The sequence below is a fragment of the Triturus cristatus genome, chromosome 4_2 (assembly GCF_964204655.1).
Source record: "Triturus cristatus chromosome 4_2, aTriCri1.1, whole genome shotgun sequence".
Taxonomy (NCBI): domain Eukaryota; kingdom Metazoa; phylum Chordata; class Amphibia; order Caudata; family Salamandridae; genus Triturus; species Triturus cristatus.
In genome coordinates, this window is record NC_140586.1 from 791195018 (window position 1) to 791217872 (window position 22855).

At 45.1% G+C, this 22855-nt stretch overlaps 1 long non-coding RNA gene across 1 annotated transcript in view; it reads left to right on the forward strand.

Moving 5' to 3' along the window:
• Window positions 1-22855, forward strand: part of LOC146835054 (uncharacterized) — a 46309-nt gene that overhangs the window by 14666 nt on the left and 8788 nt on the right. Inside the window, exons 7-8 of the long non-coding RNA XR_014960372.1 lie at window positions 12012-12074; window positions 12185-12379. This is a non-coding gene — a long non-coding RNA (uncharacterized LOC146835054). The remainder of the gene's footprint in view (window positions 1-12011; window positions 12075-12184; window positions 12380-22855) is intronic.

Genomic DNA, 22855 nt, shown 5'->3' on the forward strand with positions numbered 1-22855 from the left:
TCGGGAGTCCTGTTTTAATGGCTGCGTTTAGCACTCTCATTAAAATTGGTGCCCACAAATCGACATTACTTTTATACAAATCTGGGGGAGTGCCATCAGGCCCAGGTGCTTTGTTGTTAATCCATTAATTGCTTGCGTGATCTCAGTGAGTGTAAAATCCTGCGCCTCATTCCTATTGCCAACCCATTCCCCTTCTTGTTTACAAACCTTGGAATGATTGTAAAGTTTCTCAAAATGAGCTACCCATTGCTGTGGGACGATATTTGTGCTGAGGACCGGTGTGTTACAATCATAAAAAGAGGGCCTATTTATAATCTTCCAGAATTCAGTGAAGTCTCTGTTTTCGCCAGCCTCTCTTAAATCAGTCCATAATTCAGCTTTTAAGGTAGTTTTCCTTTCTTTGATCTTAGTTCTATAGATTTTCCTATACTTTGCCACCTCCACTATGTCCCTCGGATTAACCTTAAGACTTGACTTTAAATTTCTTAGTGCTCGTGCACAATTTGCGTCAAACCATCTTGGGTGAGTCACTAGTTTTCTGGGACCTTTTATCAACAATAGTTTTCCAGCGCATTTAGTTAGCTCCCTGAAAGCAGCAACTAGGTCAACTCCCTCTATTTGGAGGTCTAAACACTCCTCAAGCCACTTTTTCCGCTTTTGCACCAGTGCAGTGTAAAATTCAGGGGCATTGATTTTTGTCCATTTTAAACGCCTACCCTGGTCGGTAGGTTGTAAAATGGTATCCAGCTGTTTATTCATTTTAATATAATCCTTATACGGTATTTCTATAACAAGAGGGTTATGATCGCTAAAGGCACTCCATTTAGTGTTTACCTTCCCAATCCGATGTTTAGCAAAGGTGGATATAAAGATGTAGCCTATAATAGACGAACATCCCCTTCCTTTAAAAGTCGGTATCAGGATGCCCTCTGGTTCTGGAATTGCCAGATCAATAGTGTGTGCTAGTGAGTGACTCCCTAGTATTTTTGTTATTAGTATACCCTCAGCTGTGTGCTCCAAATGTGGGACCTTTTTAAGTGGGCAAAGATCTCAGTGGGTAGTTACCGGTATCAACCGTGAGCAAAGATGACAATTTAGATCCCCATTAAAAGGACGAATAAATTTTCTCCGCCTTTTCTTAGATCAGATTCCTGTTTTAGTCTAAGATCTAATTCCTCCAGCACGGCATTAGTGCCACTTCCTGGGCCAGGGTTATAAAAGTTAAATAATTGTACCCTCAACCCCTGTCCCTGGAAGGTTACTGCTTGCAAGTTGTCTGAGGACCAAGATGACACAGTCCATCTCCCCTTTAAGTTGACATCAGCGTATATTATTAGGCCTCCCTTTGCTCTACCAGCTCTACTCTCCTGAGCTGGTACAAAGAAGGACTTATACCCCTCTAAATGATGATTATCGGGCTCAACTACCCATGTCTCCTGTAAAGCTATTATATGGGAGTCCCTTAGTTGATTCCTCCACTCTATATTGCTTATTTTTCCAGCTAGGCCTGCGATGTTCCAAGATGTTATTTTCACCCTTGCCCCCTGTGTCCCGGACAGCCTTAGACCATGAGTATCTAATTCATGTGCCTCCCTCCTTTCTAGTGGTAGGACTTGCCTCTCCCCAATCTGGCTTTGCGGGCCAATTTCTGGGTGATTCGATGTGTGCCTTGCCTCTGAAGTTAATTCATTTATTTTCGTAGATGTCCTTATTTTCTTTCCTACCAGACATACCTCTGAATTCGTTAGTCAATCATTTTCATCCAGCGATTGAAGGGGACTAAATCTGTTCTCCCACTGCGGACCATTCGAATTTAATAGTGATAGAGAACTGTATTCATAGTTCCTTCTCCAGTCTCCATCTGTTCCTCCTCCCTTCCTGCCTAAATTGTGACCATGAGGGTACACAAGGCCATGTCTGGGATAAAAATAGGCCAGAGGCATAGTTCGAATAGTACTGTTTGCATTTTTGTTATAGTTTCCCAGTATATACTCCACCAGCGTTGGGTTCCTGAAATTTGCAATAATGCAATCCCCTTCAATGTCCTTTCCTCTGTTGCCCAACCATGGTACTCTTCTTACATGGATAATTTCTCCCCTTTCCCTCCCTTGGAGAGGTCTGTGTATATTTAACCAGTATATAATCTTGTTTTTTAACTCTAGGTGTGCCTCCCTTTGACCCCCCCTGAGTTCAGGAACCCCGGCAAAAATCACAACATAGGGACTTACTTCGGGGGGTAGATTTACTCCAGGGGGGGGAGGGGGGGTTTTTCCCTTGCTATCAGGGACTTTCTGCCATACATCCACCTGCTCATGGGACACAACCTGCCCTGGCTTTATCTGTAATCTCCTCGACTGATCTTTATTTATAGGGTGACAGTCTTTCGTATTTTCAGGGCGGCATCTATCCTGTGACTGGTCTACACTTATGGGTGGATCATGAACCTGTGCAGTAATGCATAGCTCATTTCCGGTGCCAATGTTTTCCATAGGAAGTGGCCTTAGGGGGGGAATTACAGTTGAGGTTAAATTTCCAATAGGGTTAGAGTTGCTTTCCTTCAGCTTCACCTGTTTATGAAGCTCATTAGTAATTTTATCTAGTTTACTAAAGAGTGGTTTTATTTGGGCAGTAATGAAGGTTTCTAGATGTTTTTGCAAATCGGCTATAACTGGTTGTAGCCATCCCGGTGGACTTAATGGAGTTGGTGTATCTACTTCTATGAGCTCATCCTCTATTAGTTGTTTCTTCCCACCCTTATTGGAGGGTTTTGGCTTCCTTGCTTGCGGATCTTGGTACCTCTTTTGGGCAACCTATGCTTAATTAAATTAGGTCTTTTTGTTACCTTATCAATAGGTGAATCAGCCTCTATTAGCTGCTGGCCACAAGGTAAATTCCCAATTGAAATGTCCGGGCTATTATCCAGTAGGCTATCACAAAGGTTTACTTGTGGGGCTTGCATGGGACTACTGTGTGTTTGTAAATGGGAATTTTGCGTAGGGGTCATTGATAGGCGTCTCTGGGTGCGTTCAATTTCCCCGTTTACTGCCCCAATGACCTTACGTAACATTAAATCTACGGCCGTTGGGGGTGCAGAGTGCCCAACAAGAGTATCTGTGTTAAATTGGCTATTTGTCGTAATCAACGGAGTGCTTGCTTTACGCTTGGTTGATCTAGTTTTTGGTTTAGTAGCCATGATGCTCTTTCTGTTGACAACCCACTTTTCCCCCACTGTGATCGCGACTGAGTGGCCAAATATTTATCAAGATTTGTTACTCAGCAATTACCTACTCATAGTATCAATGCGCCTCATGTATATCCGTTACAGTATTACTCAATATACTTCATAACCACCACAATAAACAACCTATGAATACAGCACAGGCCAAACACTACTACCACTTTAACAAGTTTGCCACAGAGCACTGAGCACTTATATGTGAGGCAACTCCAATACCCAAGTTTTGTAACAATAGTGAATGGTAGAGGGCCCGCCCTTTGCCCGGGCTTAGCCCGGCGCCGCCCGCGCGCGGTCCCGCGACGTGGGGGGAAGGTTTACTTTTGTAGCGCCTGCGGGCGCGAAATCCGTCGCTTCCGCTTCCGGCCAAGGGATCTTGGGAGGTGTAGTCCTTTCCTCCCCCCACACAGCGGCCGCGCTGTCCTGCGGCGGCGGGAGGGAGAAAGAGCGAGCAGCAGGGAACTCAGCAGCCCACAGGGATCGAATGAGCACAGGTACGTTCGTGGCTGTTATCACCGTTAGTCCGTTAGTGGCAAGAACCCCCCGCTTTGCCGGAGGAAGGTTTACTTTTGTAGCGCCTGCGGGCGCGAAATCCGTCGCTTCCGCTTCCGGCCAAGGGATCTTGGGAGGTGTAGTCCTTTCCTCCCCCCACACAGCGGCCGCGCTGTCCTGCGGCGGCGGGAGGGAGAAAGAGCGAGCAGCAGGGAACTCAGCAGCCCACAGGGATCGAATGAGCACAGGTACGTTCGTGGCTGTTATCACCGTTAGTCCGTTAGTGGCAAGAACCCAAAGGGGTATTAATTTTGCGAATTTTATGTGGGTTTCATGATAGTTTGTTCGCTCTGTCACTGCTCTAGTCCTGTACTGTGGAGTTGCTTCTGAGGCACCTGTCGTACTCTGCGGTATCAGGTGCTGTCCATGCACTGGCCCTGCCCCCCCTTTTAGTCATCTAGTCCCACCAGAGCCTGTAAACTCTGTGCCAAGTTCACGGACTGGACGCATTGAGCACTTTTGCTTTAATCTAGTGGATTTGTTTGAGGTTCCGCCCCCCTAGGCTTGAGGGCTGGATCTGCTCGCCTGACACTCTCATGTGGCCTTTGTTTTTATTTTCAGGACCGAATCATGCCCAATCCTTTAATGGAGGCAATAACAAAACGTTTCCCTTGTGGCTGCTGTGTCTACCAACCAGAATCTGAGTTTGTCTGAAAGGGACAATATAAGAAGAAAAAGGTTCCTCATCCAACATGACCTTTATTTTTTAAATTTAAGTTTGCCTACAGTCTTCAAACCCATGTTAGAGGGCCCTCGACAGACTAATCGTCTAAATATCTCTATAATGTAATCTTTCAAAGCCCACCCAACAAAATTTTGTACTGATATTTTCTCCAAAACTACTGAATAATTTTACAAAAAACCAACCTTTGAGTAACTTTCCAGTTTCATGGCAACTTAGGTATAATTCTGTTTAGCGTTTTTTTTCTCAAGTGGGTAACAAAATTTCCAGTGGAAACTAACATATAAAAAACTCTTTAAGACTCCCATTTTACTGACTTCCCCTGGAAACAGCACCAAAGATGTAAGCAAAGGAAAATCACTATTGTAGAAAATATATATATATATACATATTACCTACTGGCGGTCGCCAGTAGGTAGATATAGTTAGGACCTATTTTCCATAGGAAATCCGCAACATTCTATTTGGAATAACGTTGGGGCGGATTGACGAATCTTCGTGAAATTTTCCAAACTTTTGGCCAGCTCGGGTCCGCTCCTATCCTGAAAATTTCACGGTGATTCGTCAAGCGGGGGCTGAGAAAAAAGGGGGGGTCCCAAAACGCGTTTTTCCCATAGAACCTGTTGACGCAGCTACAGCCCGAACTGCTGAATGAAATTACACCAAATTTGGCAAAGAGGTAGTCCTCAGTTCAGACTTGTGCCTTTTGCTTAAATGGTGTAAATCCGTTCAGTAGTTCCTGAGAAAAATAGAGTTAAAAAGATAGATATATCTATGGCCTCGGAGGATCTGCGCACCCTCCACGCACCCAGTGTGCACCCTGCCATGCACAAGCTGAATGCTAATTGGCTGCCAACACTCTGAATCAGGAAGTGTTGGCAGCCATCTTGTGCCTCGGTAGAACCGAGGCACAAGAAAACCGAAAAAAAAGGCGCAAAACGTGACAAGGGTGCAGGGTAGAAACACCCTGACCCCCTAGGCCTGCGCAGGGGGTCCCACAAGGACCCCCAAGGCCCCCAAAAAAATATTTATTTTTTTTCAAAATCGCGAGATGCGCTCCCGCTGACGAAAAAAAAAATCGAAGCGCGTTTACAATTAGCCCCCGGGGTGCCATGTCCCGGGGATATTTTTTGTTGTAATGGGGGGGCCCAGAGGGGCCCCCCAGCCATGCGGACCACCACCCCCCGGGGCTTTTGTGAAATACATGGGGGGGGCTCTCAGCTCCTCCCAGCCCCTGGAACCGCCACCCCCTGGGGCTTCAATATAGATGAGTGGGGGGCTCAAAGGCCCCCCCCAAGCCCCGGGGACCGCCACCCCCCGGGGCTTTAAGTCAATGTCTGCGGGGGGGCTCATGGCCCACCCACAGCCCCGGGGACCGCCACCCCCCGGGGCTTGTTTGTTTGAAAAAAACAAAAGCCTGTGTGGGGGGGGCTCGAGCCCCACCACACGCCCCGGGGACCGCCACCTCCCCGGGGCACTAATTATTTAAAATAGGGGGTCCGTTACGGACCCCCAAGCCCCGGGGACCACCCCCCCCCCGGGGCTTTAAGTTATGTGGGAGGGGGGCCCCGCGGCCCCCCTCCTGGAGCCAAAGATGGCCCTGGGGACCGCCACCCCCCAGGGCCGGCTCCTGCAGTGTCCCGGGGTGCCCACCCCGAGACACTGCTGTTTGCAATGGCAGGGCGGGAGCCTCGCGGCTCCCATCCTGCCATTGCAAACTGCTTTGCTTCATTGAAGCGAGAGCAGGGAAACCTGCTCTCGCTTCAATGAAGCAAAGCAGATTGCTTTTCCACATGGGGAGCAGCATGTTAGCTGCTCCCCATGTGGAAAAGCAATGCCGGTTCCCGCAGGAGGCGGGGAGCCGGCTGGGACCGTGGGGGGATTGGGACCCCCCCACGGGCCCCAACGGAGGCCAGGCCCCGGGGGATGGGGTCCCCGGGGCCATAAGTGGCACGGGAGGGGGGCCACGTGCCCCCCTCCCCAAAATAAAAAAATATAAAAATAAAAAAACGGCCCCGGGGGATGGGGTCCCCGGTGCCAAGAGGCCACAGGAGGGGGGCAAGGCAGCCCCCCTCTAAAAAACAAAGAAACAAAAAAAAAGGCCATGCCCCGGGGGATGGGGTCCCCGGGGCAAATTATGGCCTCGGGAGGGGGGCCACGCGGCCCCCTTCCTGATTTAAAAAAATAAATAAATTGGGGGCAGGCCCTGGGGGATGGGGTCCCCAGGGCCACTAAATTAGAAAAAGAAGTGGGGCCCCCCGTCTGAAAAAAAAAGAAGGGATGGGCCGGAGGCCACGCCCTCTCCTTGCACCACTCTGCAAACGCGCCCCCTGGCGCGTTTGCAGAGGGGGATCTAATTCCCCTTCAATACTGGTGGTCCCTGGGGGCCAACTAGCCCACCAGGAACCTCCAGTATGCACCAGGGGGCTGCATTACAGAGAGGTGTAATGAGTCCACACCCCTTTTTACACCTCTCTGCAACGCAGCTCCGTGGCGCTTACTGGAGGTACCTGGTGGGCTAGTTGGCCGCCAGGGGACCTCAGGATTCAAGGAGACTTAATCTCTCAACTTAAAACGTGCCACGGGGTGCGTTTGCACAGTGGTGAAAGTAGGGGGCGGGGCCTGAGGTGATACTGTGCAAACACGCCCTGTGGCGTGTTTTAAGTTGGGGAATTCATTCCACTTCAATCCAGTGGTCCCCTAGGGGACAACTAGCCCACCAGGTACCTCCACTAAGTGCCACGGAGCTGCATTGCAGAGTGTTGTAAAAAGGGGCATGGCCTCTGAACACCTCTCTGCTACGCAGCTCCCTGGCGCATACTGGAGGTACCTGGTGGGCTAGTTGGCCCCCAGGGGACCTCAGGATTGGAGAGGAATTGATTCGCCAACTTAAAACGCGCCATAGGGCGTGTTTGCACACGTCACCTCAGGCCCCGCCCCCTTCCTTCACCATTGGAAAAATATTCCTCTAAAATCAGCCGAACTATGAATTCCGATTTCCTCACCAGTTATCAGGAGAGAACCCAGGGCTGCATCTTTTAGCCCAGCACTGACCCTGAAAAGTAATTCTAAGCGTACTTACCAGTAACTTGTATTTCCTTCCATAGGAATCCATTGTGTGGTTTTCAGCAGAAAATTTTCTGTGTCCATTTTAGAAACGTACAAATATTCCTCTAAAATCCGCCGAACTCTGGCACTCTGTATTTTACAGTGTGTGATGAAAGGTTATACTAGTGTTTGATGAGGTGTATGTGATTGTCACGTGGATGATGCCATCAGTGATATCATCAGTGATGTCATTTGAGATGTCATCAGTGATGTCTCTGACCATGTCATGAATGATGTATTATGTGACATCATCAGCAGTGGATTGCGGGCGCGCGAAATGTAGTTAGTACAACTAACTATATCGGAGGAATTTCAACGGTTTTGTTCAAGTGAAATGTCCAGCTAACTATAACACCCCTAAAACCTATTGTTTTTTCAGTGAATTTCTAAGGTTTTTTAAATGCTAATTCCTAACTATATCAGGCCTGAAACCTATGTTTTTTTCAGTGAATTTCAAAGGTTTTTTAAATGCTAATTCCTAACTATTTCAGGCCTGAAACCTATGGTTTTTTCAGTAAATTTCAAAGGTTTTTTAAATGCTAATTCCTAACTATATCAGGCCTGAAACCTATGGTTTTTTCAGTGAATATATATATATATATATATTCACTGAAAAACCATAGTGATGTCATCAGTGATGTCACTGACCATGTCATGAATTTATGTAATATGTGACGTCATCAGCAGTGCATTGTGGGGGCGCGAGTTATAGTTAGCTCAACTAACTATAACGGCGGAATTTCTATGGTTTTTTTATGAGTGAAATATCCAACTAACTATAACGTCCCTGAAACCTACGTTTTTTTCAGTGAATTTCAAAGGTTTTTTAAATGCTAATTTGTAACTATAACGTCCCTGAAACCTATGGTTTATCAGTGAATTTCAAACGTTTTTTAAATGCTAATTTGTAACTATAATGTCCCTGAAACCTATGTTTTTTTCTGTGAAATTTAAAAGGTTTTTTAAATGCTAATTTGTAATTATTTTCTTCTTTAAGCCTATAATTTTTTTCAGTGATTTTAAATGATCACTTCATTGTCAACCTAGTGAAAATAGACAATATCCCTAGTTTTCCAGCAATAGCTTCCCCCCCCAAAAATCTGTCATAAATGAGAACAACAACTAACGGTAATAATATACAGAGTAGACGTCCCTGTGCAAAAATTAACACAAAACCACCAGTTCCCGATATTTTCAACGAGCAGCCAAATCTGGGGTGCGATCCAAAAACAGGGAATAAGCCACGTTGGCAGTAGGTATCTAACATCTGCATTTTACTGGTGTAAACTAGGACGACTACCTACAATGTGAAAGGGATCGCAGCCCAGAATCACATCTGAAGCGCATCATATATCTTAGAGTTATTGTTCACGCAGCTCAAACACCCATGAAGGCCACAACACTCAGTGCCACCAGCCTCAGGACGTCCTTCCCCCGGACCACCCCCCTCCCTACTACCACAGAAGCAGCACAGAACAGGACAACGGACCTTCCAAAAATGGCATGGTCCCTCAGCCACACAATACTTGAATGTTGGCAGATATGTCAAGCAAATATGTGTGAAGGATGCAACTCATCCATCAATAATAATAATGCACACAATACCAAGTGTAGCGGTGATGTGCTGGATAGACCTCACTATACAGATCATAAACCGCTCCATCAGTACATATACTGCTGGTGCTTGTAGTGTTGTGGACAGTGGACACAACCATGTTACCTCAGAAAATCTCGGTCATGTACCTGTGTCATCGTCCCCTGTAAGCAGAAGCGCAGTGGGCTGGTCCAACGTATGCCACTCCAGCGAAGGAGTATGAATAAATAAGCCGGGGCTCTGGGCATGGTTCACTTGTGAACTGTGAAGACCGAGAGTGTTGCAGAGCGGCAGGCCTCACCCTGCCACGTGGCTGCCGCCATGACTGCGGGCCTCCTCGACACAGGCCCCCTGCGAACACAGCGGCACAGCACCGCAGACACTTATGTCTGTACAGACTACTGCCTTCGATCTACACTGCGGACAGCAGGGATCACAATTCAGATGGAGTGGCGATTGCAGATGACACAGTCCAGTAGGCAAGACACATTGCTCCCTGTGCGGCCCACTCGGACCACGCATCATCGCAGGCTGCGTACATGCTGAGCGCCACAGGTACCACTAACTCAGTGCACCACAAGTCAATGCCACGTGGCCTTATTAAGGCAGAATTTATTAGACAAAAGACATTGCTACCAGTGCGTCCCGCCCGGACCACGCATCATCGCAAGAGTCCAGTAGGCAACTAACTGAAACCTACACAATATCCTTTTAGTATCCTTGCTTTAAGAACTTCTTTTATATCAGTTATAGCTTCACTACAATGACCAAATTCATCTTGCAAGTCCACATAAAGACTAAATGGCAGTCTACACTGCGGACAGCTGAGCTCATATTTCAAATTCAGTTTTGATGTATTAATTGCAGAGTGAACTGTACTCTATGTCCTCCGATTTTGTCAGGAGGAAGTGACAAAAAGCATTCCTCGATGTCTGAACTGACTACTGCCTTCGATCTACACTTCAGACAGCAGGGCTCAGAATTCAGATCAAGTCGCGATTGCAGATGATGCAGTCCAGTAGGCAAGAGACATTGCTCCCAGTGCGGCCAGCCCACACCAAGCATCATCACTGGCTGCGCACACGCTGAATGCTTCTGATGCCCCTACCTCAGTGCAGCACAACTCTTGCACCCTTTCTGATACAATATTGTGTGTATAATTTCACATCTGCTGTCCTACCTCAGTGTATCACAAGTCATGAACCCTTTACGATAGAATCTTTTCTGTATGATTTCATATCTGGTACCCGTCCCATACTGCAGCACAAATCATTGACCCTTTATAATTGAATCTCTGTGTCTGATCCAATGATTACTGTTGTACTTGTTGCTAGCACCAACCATTCCCGGAGGGTTGGCTTACAATCATCCCACACGCATCCACCACAGACATCACTGGACATCTATCTGTATCTGTGTTCATTATGTATGCAACATGCTTCCCCTAGGCCCTACCACAGTATATAGTGCTCTGAACAGCGTATGCAACCATCTTACCTTTGACAGTGGGGGAAAACTTTAGTTATGTAACTTTGTCTCGGTCATTGTACAAGTAAGTATGTAGAGACTGCATCATTAGAATACTGCAAGCAGAGTATACAGTGAATTTATAAGTGTGTGAGGATCATCACAGTGATTGTATAAGTACATATGTTGGTGCGGCCTAACTCCGACAACAAGCTTGTCTCTAATTGCCTGCCCTCCATGTGCCAAAAACTGAAACTTCAAATGTCCATGGCCCTGTATTGCTACAGCTGCAACACTCCACTGAATGTGCAATAAACATTCATGTCCACACAGATGTCTCATGTCCACCATCTTTCTTGTGTGGAACTATGGATGAATATAGGGTCAGTAATTCCCCGTACCTTCCATGTTGGCTATATTGTAGGACTTGGCTCACAGAGTGACACATTGGCTTTTGCAACCCGAATGACGGTAGCACTCCAACACAGACACCCGCATTGCCACAGCCACTCCCTCATGGCTGGTATACACCCACACCACACATATCCAGCACAGGCGTCACAGGACACGTGACCCTGCTAATATAAAAGACCGGGCGCACGTGCAATTTTAGACTTTAGAATACATGGCCTCACTTCTCAATGAGTTAGTAGCGCCGCAACCACTGAGCGGGTGATGATAGGTGCACTAGTATGTCCCCTGCCATGGCCATATCAAGACTCAGTACCCAATGTGAGACCTATTACCTTCCAGAACGGAGCTGCATGATGTGGAGGGTGCCGTGATCGTGAAAAGGTGAGCAGTGAGACCTGGGTGCACAGCGGCGGGCAGATACCTCTGGGTGGCGGGAGTGCATGTCGTGCAGCAGCCTGGATGCAGAAAGGCTGCACAGCGATTTAGGCGTACGCAGTCGTATATACCCTGGCATTACCCTTTCTTATTGCATTTTGAATAAGTTTTCCAATAGCAGTACAGTTTTTACAGTCGGCCAAATGTCCGTCGCTCCCACATCTGTGGCAAAGTAGTTGAGTATTTCTTTTTTCATACTTTGAACCCTTAAATTTACCATCAAATTTTGACAAACTTTCCTTTCTCTGTTTTGTTTTTTAAAGAGGTAAGGTGTGTTGGGAGCATCGAAGCATGCAGACACGAGCGTGACATTCCTCTCACAGCTCGTGGCTACCTCGCGTCGCTTTGGGAATGTTATGTTTTGAATGTGAGAAGGTTGGGAGGTAGAAGTTAACGGGGGTTCAGTCATTCTTGCTGCTTATAAAACATGTTCTGAGGATTAAACCACATCAAGAGAATTACTGTCTCTGTCTTTTCATTCCTGCATAACTTCCTACAATTACTAATTCTGTACTATCTTTCAGTGCGGGAGCTTGAGGGTGCACTATGTCCCAGCACGTGGTTGGAGACAAACTGGTGACACAAAGGTGAGCTGTGAAGATTTTCTCCAGTGTCACTCTCTCACTCTTCTCTCTCTCTTCCTCTCTCCTTTGATGGATGCATGACGCACAATCTTAACTTGCTTTTTATCTAATAGACTCTGATTCATGAATTGACGTCCCTCTCCCAACACCACCAGAGCTGAACACATGTAGAACCTGCGATGATGCGTGGCCATCCTGGCAATCAACACCCATTCTTAATTGTGAGCTCAGTTGAGCACGTCTACTGAGGCTGTGGAGGTTCCTTCGGCACGTGGTTGACTCTCTTCGACACACGCCAGTGGCAGAAGGTGAGCAGAGAGGCTTTTTTGCGGAGCAGCGGGCACTCACCTCCAGCCAGTGGGAGTGGATGGGGTGCAGCAGCCTGGATGCACAGCGGCAGCTCCGGATAGTGGGAGTGTATGGGGTGCTGCAGCCTGGGTTTCGCAGCGATTGTTATACACCTCTGGACAGTACAAGTGTACGGGCTACAGCAGACTGGGGACCATAATATCAAGAGCAGCGACAACATTATCACCGCTTTTGCGGCAGGAAACTGCCGCTAAAGCGTCGATAAGTGGCTTGATAATATGCCCTTGAGAATTCCCATAGAAGCCCAGGTTCTGGTGTGAACGACATCAAACCTGGGCTGCTATGGGAATTCACAAGGGCATAATATCAAGCCCCTTATCACTGCTTTTGCGGCAGTTTCCTGCCGCTAAAGCGGCAATAATGTTGTTGCCGTTCTTGATAATATGGCCCTGGGTGCGCAGCGGTTGTTAGACACCTCTGGGCAGGGAAAGTGAATGAGATGCAGCAGCCTGGGTGCGCAGAGCCAAAACAGAGAATTATGTGTGTGCACTTGTATATAGTCTGCAAAGCAATACGCGTTGTAAAGACGTTTACGAGGTAAGTGTACCGTTGTAAACGTAACGCGTAGAAAAGCCTTCGTGGTAAAGGCTGTTTCCCGTCTCTTCCTCTCTCTCTCATTCTTTCTTTCTCTCACTTCTCTCTCTCTCGCTATCTCTCTCACACACTTTTTGTCCCTTTTCCTCTCACTTACACTGTTTCTTTCTCTCTTCCTTGTATCTCACTCTATCTTTCTTTCTTAATATTTCTCTCTTCCTCTCTCTCACTCATTGTCTCTCTCTCTTCCTCTCTCTCACTCTTTATCCCTCTCTCTTCCTCTCTCTCTCTTTCTCTCTCTCATACTGTTTCACTCTTTCTCTCTTCATCTCTCTCACTCTTGTCCTCTCTCTGTCTTCCTCTCTTTCTCTCTCACACTGTTTCTCTCTCCCTTGTATCTCTCTCCGGGTGTGATGGTATTGTCTCTCCCTGCGCCGGGCTGCCATGTCTCTCCTGATCTCCCTGGAGCTGTCCAGGTCAGCCACACCACTCACACTCTCAGGCTGAAGGGTGCTCTCCACCAGCTCCTCCAGGGGCGTTGGGTCTGTTGCTGTAGACGGCCCACCACCGGTCTTTTTGGCCTTAGCCATTCTTGTAGCCACCTTCTCCTTTGACCTTAGCCGCATGTTGTACCACCTTTTTCTGAGGTCTTCGACTGAGCGGTGTGTCACGCCAATGGCATTTACTTTTTCCTGGATGTCACTCCATATTTTTCTTTTTCGTGCCTCTGGCATACGTAGGGAACTTTTTCCGAACAGGAGATCATGGCTTCTGACTATTTCCTGGGTGAGGACCTCCAGATCTCTTTCGCTAAATATTTGTTTCCTCTTTCTGGGTGGCTCTTCCTGCTGCTTCTCTGTCCCCTGGGACTCCATTTATCCTGCTTTAAGTAGCTGAGCTCAAATCGCCAACTCTCCTCACAGGCTCTCACTCAGCTTCTGGCTCTCACTCAGCTTCTGGCAATCAGGTGCAGCATGGGCAGTCACACTTCCTGGTTGTGATGTCATCATTCTGCACCTGAATTGCAAATTCCCGGATTTGCTATTCCTTAAATTGCGTTCTCGGTAATCGCTAAATAATTCTGCGATTTTTTTGGGGAATCGCTATTATTTTGCGATATTTTACCTACATCAGAATTTGCGATTCTCAGAATGTGATTCGCGGAAAATTGCAATTTCAGATTCGCAAATTCCTTTTTACCTACATAAGATTCTTGTTTGTCCACCCTCACAAGCGTTTAAACTGCAACACCGGCCAATTTCTAAGGCTCCACATTTGTTTGTGGGGAGTGAGCGGGGATGGCGGACAAGCAGCTGCTGTTGGGGGATGTCAGAGTACCGTTGGGTGTCTGACCTGCATCATCGTTGCCTCCATTGCATATCTTCTCAGAGACCTGCAAACCGGCGGCCTGGCTCGTAAAAGTGCGGGCCCGAGAAGTCACACCGGAAGAGCTGCGAGCCCACCAGTGGTTCGCAGAGGGAGACTTGCGGGCCTAAGAAGGTTGTTGGCGGTATGCTAGTGATGTGGGAAGAGGGTGCGATACCTGCTGATGTGGGGAGAGGCAGTGTGAAAGGGGTATCTCTCACAAACAGAGCTCCGGTATGTTTTCAGAAATGCCTCGGACAGATGCCAGCTGACGGACTGAATCATAAAATGGCTTTTCAATGCCCATATAGTAAGACTTATGAACAGTTCGTACCCAGGCTCGCAGAGGGACAACTGCAGCCCGTCCGCTCAACTCACAGAGGCAGAACTATGAGCCGTCCGCTCCCAAAGGAACATCAGCATGCTAGCATGCAAAGGTAGACAGCTGTGAGCCGACGGACTGGCCTCTAATGGGATACCACAAAGTGGTGATGTTGGGCACAGGGAGCGTGAAAGGGTTATCTTCCTACTAGTGTGCTGGAGTGGAAGTCGTGCTGCCTGGCGCTCACCTGTTTCTCCTTTATTGTTAATAAATGTTAAACCTTCACTGCGTCAAAATCATCATCACACAGAGCTCCACTATATTAAATTACCCCCGGAACCTTTCTTTAATATTTTCACTCGATGCGAGGCACAAGATAGCTGCTAACACTTCCTGGTTTCAAGTGTTAGCAGCCAATCAGAGGACAGTTCCTGCTTTGAAGAGTTAGCAGCCAATCAGAGGCAAGCTCGTGCTCGAGAGTAAGGTACCGACCAGATATATATATATTTTTCCCTTTAATATCTCAAAAACTACTGAACGGATTTACACCATTTCAACAAAACCGCGCTTTCTGGACCAAAACCTTTGTCCCTGCAAATTTGGCATAATTTCATTCAGCAGTTTGACCTGTAGCCATGTCTAAAGTTTCCTATGGAAAATCCATTGAGAACACGTTTTCACTCACCCCTTTTTTCTCTGCCCCCCCCTTCACCAATCACACCTAAACTTTCAAGATAGGAGCTGATCAAAAAAAATAGCTTTTGGGAAAATTTCGTAAGGAATTGTCAAACGACGTCAAAGATATAAGCAGATTGAGAGCTTCAGGAGGGGGGCCGTGCAACCCCCCTCCCAACATGAGTGAAGCCCCGAGACTACGGAGACCCCCGCGGGCACCCGCAGCCCCAGTGAGCCCCCACTCTTATTTTTAAAGAAATGTCTCCGGGACCTAGCCCAACCCGGGGTCTCATTAAAATAAAACACGGAAACCTGAGACCCCAGCACCAATTACGCCGATTTAAAAAAAAAAAAATTGGGGGGGTCCTTCTGGGACCCCCTGGCCAGATCTAGGGGGTCAGGGTGTTTCTACTCTACCCCCTTCTATTGATTTCTACTTTTGTTTCTCTGTTTTCTAGTGACTCGCTTCTACCGAGCCACAAGATGGCTGCAAACACTTCCTGGTTTGGAGTGTTGGCAGCCAATCACAGTGAAGCTCATGCACGGGATATCAAAACTTTAATTTTTCTAATTTCTCAGCAACTACTGAATGGATTTACATCATTTAAAAAAAAGATCGCTTTCTGAACCACGCACTACCTTTGTGCCAAATTTGGGGTAATTCCGTTCAGTAGTTTCAGCTGTAGCCTTGCACAAAGTTTCCTATGGGAAATTGATTTTTTCACTCTTATTTTTTGAATTTCTCAAACTATATAACGGATTTACACCATTTAAAAAAAAAAAAAGTTTGCTTTCTGAACCAAGCTCTACCTTTCTGTCAAATTTGGGGTAATTTCGTTCAGCAGTTCGGGCTGTAGCTCGTCGCAGAATTTCCTATGGAAATTAACATGGGGAAAATGCATTTTGGGACCCCCCTTCTCAGCCCCCGCTTGGCGAATCACCCCCAAACTTCCAAGATAGGAGCTGACCTAAAAAACTGCAACTATTTGGAAAATTTCATAAAGATTCGTTAAACGACACCAAAGTTATTAGCAAATCAAAAAATGCTTTTCCTATGGAAACTAGGTTGTAACTGTAACTACCTAATATATATATATATATTCACTGAAAAAACCAAAGGTTTCAGGGGCGTTATAGTTAGGAATTGGCAATTAAAAAAACCTTAGAAATTCACTGAAAAAACCATAGGTTTCAGGGGCATTATAGTTAGCTGGACATTTCCCTCGTACAAAACCCTAGAAATTCCCCTGTTATAGTTAGTTCAGCTAACTATAACTCGCGCCCCCGCAATGCACTGCTGATGACGTCACATATTACATCACTCATGACATGGTCAATGACATCTCAAATTACATCTCAAATGACATCACTGATGACATCACTGATGACGTCATCTATGTGATAAATTAGTACACCTTCTCACACCCTAATATAACTTTTGATACACCAACTCAAAATTTCAGATGGCCATTTTGAAGACCATAGATACTCCAATACCAATAACTACATACCCACTCATTGACTCTTAGATCTACATGTACCTCCACTCACTCAACTGTACAGTCACTCATACTTACAGTCACTCCGTACAAGACTATCATATGCATTTATACACATATATAGACACTCACACACTGCCAATCATCCGTTGAGGTACTGACACACCTAGTCAGTTGTGCACATAATTAAACCCAGTCCAATTGACTCACCTATGCAGTTAAACACACTCAAGTTCACTTACTCATAAAAATACAAACATTTTTTGACTCTTATTCAATTACTAGTACAAGCACTCACTCATCCATACAGCCCTTCCCGCAATCACACACTCTCACATATAGATAGTTATTTACTCTTATACACATATACACTGTGTTTCACATATGTAGTTACTGTCACATGTACAACTGAGATATACATTCAATCACTAACACACCCTTACATACACTCACCCAACCATACAGTCCATCACAGTTGCACTCTTAAAACCATGCACCCATAGAATCACCCACTCACACATCTATGCACAGAGTCACACACACCCCACCCACACATACACTCAGGCGCCCATACAGATACTCAGACAAAAACCCATAGAGACACTCATATTGCTATTCACAAAACCATGCAGCCGTTTATACACCAACAGATAGACAGATACAGACATTCACACAGTTTAGTCACTAGTCTGCAGTAAGATACATTTAATGACTCACTTATAGAGTCAGTTACGCACCTAGAAAATCACCCATTCACACACTTGTACACCCACTTATTCTTCAACAGGCCTTTCCCTATATATATTAAACATATTAACTGTTCAGAAACACATACTCAATGGATGACGTCATCAGTGATGTCATCAGTGATGTCATTTGAGATGTCATCAGTGATGTCATCAGTGATGTCACTAACCATGTCATGAGTGATGTAATATGTGACGTCATCAGCACTGCATTGCGGGGGCGCGAGTTTTAGTTAGCTGAACTAACTATAACAGGGGAATTTCTAGGGTTTTGTACGAGGGAAATGTCCAGCTAACTATAATGCCCCTGAAACCTATGGTTTTTTCAGTGAATTTCTAAGGTTTTTTAAATGCCAATTCCTAACTATAACACCCCTGAAACCTTTGGTTTTTTCAGTGAATTTCAAAGATTTTTTAAATGCCAAATCCTAACTATAACGTGCATGGAACCTATGGTTTTTTCAGTGAATTTCAAAGGTTTTTTAAATGCTAATACCTATCTATAACTTATCTCTGAAGATATCATGAAAAGCATTCTTTTTTAAAAGTAGGGTGTACATTAGTTTTGTGGAAAAGCATCTTCGTGATTGGTTAAGAAAAAGCAGTTTCAACGTGGAGTACATATCATAGGCTAAAATTTGCTCAGCTCAACCACACCTGCTACTTGCATTTGGAAGGCACTGTTCGAACTTAAAACAATCTTCAACTTTTAACCTGCACATGTCGTTAAATTTTCAAGAAAATGTTACAAAAAAATATCGTAAAGTTTTAAAAATTGATGAACTTTTAACCTGCACGTATTGTAGAATGTTCTAGAAAGTGTGTTGATATAATACGTTGCACTTCTGACTTCTATGTGTTGTTGAATATTAAAAAAAACGGTTCATATGGAAAATTAAAAAGAAACTAATAGTTTTGAAACCTAAAAGAATCAAGGAACTATTCTAATTTATTCTTTACATGTATTTATGTGTGCAGCAACAAAATTATAGACACAACAGCACTAGGAAAAGGAAGAAGCAGGGAGTAGGGGGAGGGGGGAGATGGGCAGAATGGCACACATGCACAATTAAGTACAACACACATATAGACTAACAATGGCCAAAATGAAACACACCAACAAGGAGCACAAGTCACACAACCTGCCAACATCACACCACTGAACGAGCATAGAAGTGAAAACTACGCTGCATTCATAGAGGATGTGTACAAAGGCTAGTCGTTGGTGTTGTGGGATGTCTGCGACCGCGGTCATCATGGATGAGATGCCCAGCATGTGGCACATGGTCGAATTCACTCTGTTATGTTGCCAAACGGCTGCTCCTCCCTCCCACAAGCCCCCACACTTTTGTACGGTGAGCTGTTGTATCTCGTGCACTCGTACGGCACACCATTGTAATGCCTATTTGCGCATCTCCTGCTACATTCTAACTACAACATCACAGTGCCGTCTGGAGGTGGTGCATGCCACTTTACAACATCGACTGCTGCGGCTCTTGTAACAGGCCACACCAGAACACAGAGACACACTTACCGCACTTCCTGAACACTGGAAATGTCCGAGACACCCCGTTCCCCTTGCCGAATAGGCACACCCCTGCACTGACCTGTGAACGACAGACCAGCACACGCCAGTTGTGCAGGAGGATGCGTACATAGCTACACATCCAGGCTCACTGCCAACGCTGAGGTGACAGCACACTGTGATGTTGCAGGGCTCGTGCCTATCATGCTAAGACAATGACCACAGGGACACACTTACTATGATGTGGGTTTGGGGGGCATTGGCGGTCCTGCAGTTGTTGAGATGAGTCTTCTGGCCCTCATTGGTATCCTTGTATCATGCTCATTGACTCTATGGCACCTGTGGGTGTTCTGGTGTGGCTCTTGGCTGTGTTCCCTTTCATGGTGCAGGTAGTTATCCCGCTTAACACCAGCAGAAAGCAGGTGTAAAATCCCTGGTGCTAACGTGTCTTATCGCCGGAATTTGTTTCGCATTGCAATTGGTGTGAAAGTTGTGATGTGATTTTTTTCGTGTGCATAATAATATACGAACTGAGCAGTGTATCTCGTCAAGATCCAGCACCTGACGCACTATTCCCAATCAATATAAATACAATGAGATTTCTTAATAGATTTTGTGTGTACACTGTAAGTGCAGCCAATACCTCAGTGCAATACAATACAGGATTTTAGTATTTAGAATAAATCGCAAAGGTGCACCTCGTGTCTTTTTGCACGGGAACGGCTACTCTCCATTTCATTATCAGCACTTTAACGGAAGTAAAGTTGAGATAAATCTAACACACTATTCAGAAGTTGGTGCAAACTGCAGATATCACCAGTATTCCAGCGATAAGTGCCCCAAAATTTAACACCATGGTGGACTCCATCAAATAACAGTAATAAGAACAAGAAAGAGTCACACAGCAGTTCAGAGAACAACCAAAAACATTATTATTTTTTTTTTCAAACTTTATTTTTTATAATAATAAATATATAAACGATAAACTATTTTCAAACTTTATTTTTTTATTAACCTCTTCAGTGCCCCGCCCTTTCCCCGCCCTGTGCCGGCCGTTGCATTAGCGGGCGGGGTTCATGACGAGATAGTCTCGTCATGGGCACAGCGCAACCGCGCTCCATGACGAGACTATCTCGTCATGGGCACTGAAGGGGTTAACATAAATATAAACAATAAACTAATAAACAAAATGTAACAACAATAATACAAAACAACAAGGCGGAACACTCCTGTAGGAACCACGGATGTCGACGACAGACCTGGAAAATCAGAAAGATTGTTAAAAAACAACAACATGGTATTCTCAACAAAATACCACAAGAAACAAAATAACAGATATATAAAATGTATACAGCTAACAACATTTTATAAGTTTAACTTACAAAAACTGTAAATGTTGCCGCTTTAAAATATTTACCGAATCTGAGGAATTTTTTTTGCAGAGGGCACCACGCCCACAACGTTTTTCTTCAGTGGTGAAGAAATTTTGAATTTTTTCCAAGGGGCAAACAAAGACCAATGCCACCTTCTTCATTCGCAAGATTTGCCAAAGAGTTCTGTTACGAGGGGATCCTAACAAAAAATACTCGTGCGACACAGCAAGTATGATGAAACACCTAAGGACCCTTCATGCAAACAATCTTGCACGAGAAGAGTGCAAACAGATGAGAAACACTCCTGTTCTGTATCTGTAAAAAAGAATCACAAAAAAATGTATATTAATAACTTTCACATTTATACTATTCCATTACTGTACAAACACATTTTATATAAAAACTGACTAAAACTATAGCCCTGAACCACAAGTGTGACGATCGTTAAAACACTACATGCATAGTGCATACTACTTTGAAGCAGTTCATGCCCTAAAGCCTACCTCACTAAAAGACTACATGCTAACTGACTAAATGATTACAGTACTATAAGGAAACACACTGGGTGAGTGACAGGGTGCTTGCTAGAAGAGTATGAATACTAACTAGGGAATTGAAGGTGTGAAACACAACTGTGTAGGTGATTAGAGGACTGCATCCATACTGCATAGGCATTTAAAGCAGTCCATGTGCTAAGGCCTGGCTCACTGCATGACTACTTGGGTACTGACTGAATGATTAGAGTACAGCAAGGAGAGTGCCTAGGTGAATTTATAAGTGGTAGGCTTTTCGTACAGGGAATGGATTAGTACTTGGTACTGAATGGGTCACTAGAGGAGTGCAAAAGCAGTCACAAGTGCTGGACTGTATGGATACTGACTAGGAAATTTAAAGTGTGAAAGACAAGTGTCTAGGTGGTTAGAAGACTGCATGCATAGTGCATAGGGGTTTGAAACAGTCCATGTGCTAAGGCCTGGCTCAGTGTATGAATACTTAGGCAGTAACTGAATGATTAGAGTACTGCAAAGATAGTATCTTGGTGAATTTATAAGTGTTTGGGTTTTAGCACAGTGAATGGATTAGTACATGGTGCTGAATGGGTCACTAGAGGACTGCAAAGAGAGTGACAGGGTATTTCCTGGAAGTGTATGGACACTGACTATGGAATTGAAGGTGAGAAAGACAATTGTGTAGGTGGTTAGAAGACTGCATGCATAGTGGATAAGGGTTTGAAGCAGTCCATATACTAAGGCATGGGTCACTGGATGAGTACTTGGGTACTGACTGAATGATTAGAGTACTGCAAGGAGAGTGCCTGGGTGAATTTATTAGGGTTTGGCGCAGTGAATGGATTAGTACATGATGCTGAATGGGTCACCAGAGGAGTGCAAATGGAGTGACAGGGTGTTTGCTGGAAGTGAACGGATACTGACTGGGGAATTGAAGGTGTGAAAGACAAGTGTGTAGGTGCTTAGAGGACTGCATGCATAGTGGATAGGGGTTTGAAGAAGTCCATGTGCTAAGACCTGGCTCAGTGCATAAATACTTAGGCAGTGACTGAATCATAAGAGTACTGGAAAGAGAGTGTCTTGGTGAATTTATAAGTGTTTGGGTTTTGGCACAGTGAATGGATTAGTACATACTGTTGAATGGGTCTCTAGAGGACTGCAAAGGAAGTGACAGGATGTTTCCTGGAAGTGTATGGATACTGACTAGGGAATTGAAGGTGTAAAAGACAAGTCTATAGTATGTTAAAACACTACATGCATACTGCATAGACATTTGAAGCAGTCTATTTGGTACTTAGAAACTGACTAAATAATCAGACTACTTCTAGGACAGTGCTTAGGTAAAACTTTTAAATTTTCAGTTCTGCCAGAGTGAACAGAATAGTACATGGTACTTCACCTTAGTGTCAAACCCTGACTCATTTTATCAATGCATAAGCAAAGACTAGCTTCTAATGCTACTAAAACTTGACAACATGAGAGGTTTTAAATTAGTTATCTGTCAGCAAATACACGATGTTACCAAATGCTTCTCTCACAGTGGTTCTCAAATGCACATAGACTCACAGTATAATTCTAGACAACAACCACTATACCTAGGAGTTTACCAAAAATCATTCACTACTGTGGAAGTGGTAAGCGAACTGCACACAATCTTCATATTTCAGGACTGCACTTTTGTGTCAAAGCCTGACTCATTTAATCAAAGCATAAGCAAAGACTGGCTTCTAATGCTACTAAAACTTCATAACATGACTGGTTTTAAAACAGGTATATGTCAGCAAATACACGATGCTACCAAATGCTTCTCTCACAATCCTTACCCAAATGCACACAGACTCACAGTGTGATTTTAGACAAGCAACAC